Source organism: Gigantopelta aegis, chromosome 15, assembly GCF_016097555.1.
Source record: "Gigantopelta aegis isolate Gae_Host chromosome 15, Gae_host_genome, whole genome shotgun sequence".
NCBI lineage: Eukaryota > Metazoa > Mollusca > Gastropoda > Neomphalida > Peltospiridae > Gigantopelta > Gigantopelta aegis.
In genome coordinates, this window is record NC_054713.1 from 33,932,082 (window position 1) to 33,938,939 (window position 6,858).

Genomic DNA, 6,858 nt, shown 5'->3' on the forward strand with positions numbered 1-6,858 from the left:
CCCACCGACGGGGATCGATCCTAGAGTGACCGGACATCAGACAAGCGCTTTACCACTGGTCTACGTCCCGCCCCGCGCTATCTATGATGCCATTGTTTCTTCTTGTTGGTTTAGATTATAACAGGGTCTAAAACTTAGTTTGTTCCTTGAAATAGTAAGAAAAAAAATATATATATAAAAATAATAATAAATAATAATATGTAAATAACGTAAAAATAATGCACAATTAATTAATTAATTAATTAATCATCGGCTATTGTATGTCAAACAACTGGTAATTCTGACACGAAGTCTTGAGAGGAAACCTGTCACATTTTTCCATTAGCAGCAAAGGGTCTCTTATATGCACTTTCCCACAGAAAGGACGGCACATACAAAATTCTTTGATATATACCAGTCGTGGGGTTCTGGTTACACCATTTAAAGGAATGATGATATTTTGAAACTGTGTGTGCCCAAACGAGTGTGAGTTTCGCTCAATTGTAATCCGTTCGATTGAAATGGACTACAATGAAAGAAAGAAAGAAAGAAAGAAGTGTTTTATTTAACGACGCACTCAACACATTTTATTTACGGTTATATGGCGTCAGACATATGGTTAAGGACCACACAGATTTTTAGAGGAAACCCGCTGTCGCCACATAGGCTACTCTTTTACGACAGGCAGCAAGGGATCTTTTATTTGTGCTTCCCACAGGCAGGATAGCACAAACCATGGCCTTTGTTGAACCAGTTATGGATCACTGGTCGGTGCAAGTGGTTTACGCCTACCCATTGAGCCTTGCGGAGCACTCACTCAGGGTTTGGCATCGGTATCTGGATTAAAAATCCCATGCCTCGACTGGTATCCGAACCCAGTACCTACCAGCCTGTAGACCGATGGCCTAACCACTACGCCACCGAGGCCGGTCGGACTACAATGAAGGATCCATCCTCTTGGTAAAGCTATTGAGTTTTCCTATTCCAACCAGCGATGCAACAAAACAACAAACAAATTACACATGTCTTCATCTTCTTTCAAACACACAGGGAATAAACTTGCTAAAACTTTACCATATTTAAATAATTTACAAAAAATAACGTTGTGTGCAATCTTAATATCTAATTCAATACATACAAATTCCAAACAAATTTCCAAGCAGATTTCCAAACTATATTAAAACCCATACTATGCCATTTTTCTGAACAAGAAGGCGCTTTAAAATGTTGTGAAATTAATATGGAATATATTAATGTCACACTGAATTTACTTAGATTAATAGTATTCCCATTATTATTATTAAAAATAAATTTGAAAAACTTGAGATGAATTTGTATCATTATTTACATTAAGATGTTTCTACTCATCTGGAATAGGAAGGAAGGAAGGAAGGAAATGTTTTATTTAACGACGCACGCAACACATTTTATTTACGGTTATATGGCGTCAGACATATGGTTAAAAACTACACATATATAGAGAGAAGAAACCTGATGTCGCCACTTCATGTGCTACTCTTTTCGATTAGCAGCAAGGGATATTTTATATGCAACATCCCACAGACAGGGTAGTACATACCACGGCTTTTGATAATCCAGTCGTGGTGTTCTGGCTGCACCATCCCACAGACAGAATAGTACATACCACGGCCTTTATTACACCAGTTGAGGAGCACTGGCTGGAACGAGAAATAGCCCAATGGGCCCATCGACGGAGATCGATCCTTAACCGACCGCGCATCAAGCGAGCACTTTACCAGTTTAAGATCACATAATAAGCAGAAGAAATATCTTTGACAGAAATATCAAGAAACGTTTCTTGAATAATTTCAATAATGGCTGAAACAGGGGGAATAAATCCAGGTATTATTTCATACGTAATATCAGCAATAGTTCTAATACCACTTGCAATAACAGGCGAGCACTCCCTCCCCGATCAGGAATTTAAAATATTTGATCTGGATAAGCAAGCTATTTCCCGTGTTTGCTGTCTGTATCATGTTTAAAGCTGATGCTGATCACCACATTCGTTTTTACTTGACAAATTCATCAGAAAACAGGAAATAAACAGTATTATGGGATATTTGCTAATGTCAATCTTTGAATTGTTTCTGCAATACACTTTAAAAACAGAGAATAAAAAACAGAAATAAAACCAAAGAAACCAGTGACGGATCAAAAAAATCCTTTTAAGGGGGCCCCAATGATATGAGGCGGAATGCCAAGGGAAATTTGGGGGAAGTTTGGAGGGGGATCGTAAAAAATGAAATAATATATAATAAAAGTATAACTGTCGCAAAATTTAGGGGGGGGGGCGCACCACCCCACAGACAGGATAGCACATACCACGACTTTTGATATACCAGTCGTGTCATCACTATATGGCAAGGTAACCTCCGTATTTGACGCGTACGGTTTGTTCACAAACCAGATTGATTTCGTCAATAAATGAATGAATGAATTAATTAATTTTTAACGACACCCCAGCACGAAAAATACATCGGCTATTGGGTGTCAAACTGGTAATGAAAAAACAATATGATGATCAACATCAATATAAAAATTCAAGTGTCAAATAAAAACAGTGTAAAGAACTGTGCAAAAATACAAATATCACAGATAGATACTGACTTTTACTCAAAATTTCAATTTGTGCTGTATTGGCCATTCTCAAAGAGAATGTTACACCCCTGCACCACGGTGAGGTTACAGCACGCGCAGGGGTCGTCAATAAAAGACAATTTATAGGCAGATATTGGTTAATGGTAAGAATTAGGGCTAAATGATGGCATTAAAGGGTAAAACTTTACGACAACCAACAACCTGGGATTCGTCCAGGCAGACAGAGCGGGCAAAACATACGTTCGACTGTTTCATAACGTATCATGTTAAACCGAATGATTACACCGGGGACTCATCAAATAGTTCGCGAAAGTTAGTGTCGGTTGGAGTCGCTGAATGCAGGAAAATGTTCCGGAAACATGAAATAAATTTGTTTTAAATTGAAGTGTCGTTCTTTGTTATTATAGAACCATATTCTTCTGTGTGTGTAGGGCGGGGCATAGCCCAGTGGTAAAGCATTTGCTCGATGCGCGGTCGGTCTGGGATAGATCCTCGTCGGTGGGCCCATTGGGCTATTTCTCGTTCCAACCAGTGCACCACGACTGGTGTATCAAAGGCCGTGGTATGTACTACCTTGTCTGTGGTATGGTGCATACAAAAGATCCCTTGCTGCTAATCAAAAAGAGTAACCCACGAGGTAGCGACAGCGGGTTTCCTCTCTCAATATCTGTGTGGTCCTTAACCATATGTCTGACGCCATATAACTGTAATGAAAATGCGTTAAGTGTGTCGTTAAATAAAACATTTCTTTCTTTCTTTCTTTTTTCTGTGTGTGTGTGTGTGTGTGTGTGTGTGTGTGTCTGTCTGTCTGTATGTGCATCTGTGTGTGTGTGTGTGTGTGTGTGAGAGAGAGAGAGAGAGAGAGAGAGAGAGAGAGAGAGAGAGAGAGAGAGAGAGAGAGAGAGAGAGAGAGAGAGAGAGAGAGAGAGGGGTGGGTTGGGGGGAGTGTGTGTGTGAGTGTGTGCTGGGGTGTCATTCATTCAATCATTGGAGTTTGTTGTTGTTGTTGTTGTTGTTGTTGTTTTGGTTTTGGTTTTTTTTTTTTTTTTTTTTTTGATGTTACAGCTCTTTTTATCATTAATTTATATTTTACTTTACTTCCATCGTGTTCCTGGGCCCGTGCTTATAAAACGTTTAGAGTCCAGACTCCATCTCTAATGACGTCACACACGTACAATTAACTTTTAGTTGGTATCAACCAAAACCTGATTTGAATACGACCTGATGTATGTATAATTGCAAAAGCGCACCACAAGAATAACAACGCCCTTGGATTCGGCCATTGGCGATGCCAAAGCTTGGGCCCTTTGGGGTCGTGTTCCAACCTTTTGAGGATAGTGGGCACGTTAATAGGTTTGTCATTCAGTCACTCAGAAGAGAATCTAATCATGAGAAGAAAAGAAGAAAAAACCCTGGCATTTAAACTAAAAAAGAGAAATAATTGAAAATAGATAGCTGGTCTCTGGTCACGCTGATTTTTACCTTGCGCGTCAACATTTTGTTTTTCTCGTGGTAGCTACAGCAGCGCCATCTATACCAACATTAAAGGCATACTGTCACAGATTTAAGGACCTTATTTCTCTAAAAATTTATAATAAATAAAAATTACATTAATTGTTGGAAACCAAATCTAGCTATCACATCACCTTAACTGAACCATGATGGAGTGAAATACATGTCATCCCTCTGGCAATTTTAGTTTTTGAATTATGGACCATTGCTATAATTCAATTATGTTTACAAAATGTCATTAATAAATGGAGTATGGTGGTTATGAAGATGGTTGAATAAAGTACATTTAGGGACAAATCAAATTATATTTGTTCAGGTAATATTGTGTTAGACCATTAAATAGGTCAGTGGTCTGTGACAATATGTCTTTAAAGCTGCGCCACCTGAAATAATAGTATCTTCTTACACACTCGTCGGTGAGAACATCATTCGTTATTTTTGATAACACATAAGTAGTAGGGGGGGGGGGGGGGGGGGCTGTATGGAGGCATGACCTACTGACCTACTTTCTCGTGACCTACTAACCTACTTTCTCGTGACCTACTGACCCGACCTACTTAGACCAGACCACCGAGTGTATAAAAAGTAGCACCATTCTGAGCTGAACCACAAACATTGCAGCTGTTAGACAACTGTATTGGATTGCGAGAGAAAAAAGTAAGTATTGTATTTTATAAAATGTAACGACTATAGGGGGGATGAGTAAGTATTGGTAGTAGAGCAATAAAATTTCTTTACTTAATTATATGTGGGATAACAAAGTTGTATTTAACGATGCAAAGGTGATGCGTTTATTATGGAACTCAGAAATGTGTCCTCTAAATATACGAAATCACATTTTAATATAAATAAAAGTTTTACCAGCGAAAAACGTACGTTATTTGGAGACTGAACACCATTTTTCGCATATCACAGGAATGCTTTTGTCGCACTCGACACAGCTACAAAATAATTGCTGTATACTGGAGAGAATGAAACAGTTAACAGACTCTACTTTCCTAATCAGCCGACGGTCGATTTAGCTATACCCCAGGTTATTATTGGCCAAACATCATAACACAGTTTTATTTTTATTTTTTATTTAAAGTGTATCATGAAACTCTTGCAACGACCTAATGATCATTGCAAGAACTCGTTTTTGTTCCTGTCTGCCCCTGAAAAGACAAAAAAACACATTAAATGTTGATTTAGTTTTTTAACAGCTTAAGATATTTAACATGTAAAATAATTCCCAGTTTAATGTCATTTAATCAGTATGTCTAGTCTTTGTATAAGAGAGAGAACATACACGCAATCACTCCACCTCCTTAATGCCAGATTGAACGCACTTGAACATTAATATCAAAAGCAACATCTAAAATAAAAAAACGTAATACAATAAAGCACAGTAGGGTATAGTGTGTTTTCAGTAAATACTTACATATAGGGGGTCTTAAAAATAGACCTTAATGTTGGGTTGGCGACTGTGGCACTCGTGGTGGCGACAGCGCTGCCGGAGGCGACGATGACGATGGTGGAGGGCGTGTAGATAAACACGTCGCTGAAAATATAGGAGATACGTAAAAAAATTTAAAAACACACAAAAAAACGAGCATTGTTCATTATTAGCTTTAAGACGACTGAGATTTCTTAAGAGTTGTAGGCCTACTGATTTTAAAATCGTTGCAATATATAAGTGAATGCAATTTTAATATTTATTTACGTAAAAAGAAGTAAATGTAAACTTACGTTTCAAAGGTGTCCATGGCTGTGTCCAAAGTAACGAATGACTGTTAGCAGCTGTGTTCAAAGTAATGAATGATTGTTAAGCAATGAATTTATAATCGTCATACTATGATGCGAGCAATCAAGTCCCGTTAACATTCCCATAGGGTAACTTAATTACCGTGACGAAAAGAACACATTTAAAAAAGATAACAACACCAGATGTCCCGCTCCTTGTCGTGGGTACAGACTCGGCATCGGGTCCCGGCCTTTGATGGTGGACAGTATCCACGGAAGGGGTGACTAAACCTTCATTGGATAAAGGCACTTTAAGTTTAAGTCAATGCGACTGACTGCCTAACACTAGATTTATCGTAACGCTCCAGAGAAACCACAATGAACGCGGGAAAGCGCTCCTCCCCTGGGTGGATAATGACATCATTGTCACCTATCGAGATGTTAACATACACACGCTAACGACAGTGGACAATACTTTTACAAATAAGAGGCGTTCTTTAGTAAAGACCATGAAATAACGGGTGTCGGAATACAGGTACACAGCTTTAACTAATTAAATATGTTTTATTGTTAAAGACCACCGTTCACCATTTCACCGCTCACCATTTCTCGTGACGTAAACAATGGAGCCAGCCACAAGACAATTAATTTGCGTATAATCATTATGACAAGCGAAAACACTGTCCTTCTTCATCTACATAATATGAAGCTATTTACCTCCAAACAAGGAATTACCCTACCGTATCGTTTCGTTAAGTAAATTAAATTAGAATTATTTTCACATACATCTTGTGGTTTAATGGATAGAGCGTAAGCGCACGGCACGGGCGAACCGAGTTCCCTTCTCAGTAGTGCATTTGTTTTTTTGTTTTTTTTAAATAGTTTTTTCCTTCTTATATAAATCTATAGTTGTTTATTCTCTATTTGTTAGGTATACAAAACAAAATTTCACGAATATAGTAAGTAGGCCCGACTGAATGTGAATAAAAAATTGCGGTATTGAATTTCTAACAGTCACGCGTA

The 6,858-nt window shown here is 38.2% G+C and overlaps 1 long non-coding RNA gene across 1 annotated transcript; it reads right to left on the minus strand.

Annotated features, from left to right (window-relative positions):
* Window positions 1-5,185: 5,185 nt before the first annotated feature.
* On the minus strand, window positions 5,186-6,141 carry LOC121390031. The gene is made up of 3 exons (XR_005960145.1): window positions 5,842-6,141; window positions 5,534-5,653; window positions 5,186-5,267 (listed from the first exon to the last, which is right to left on the minus strand). It is a non-coding gene; the product is annotated as an uncharacterized LOC121390031 (long non-coding RNA).
* Window positions 6,142-6,858: the final 717 nt, after the last annotated feature.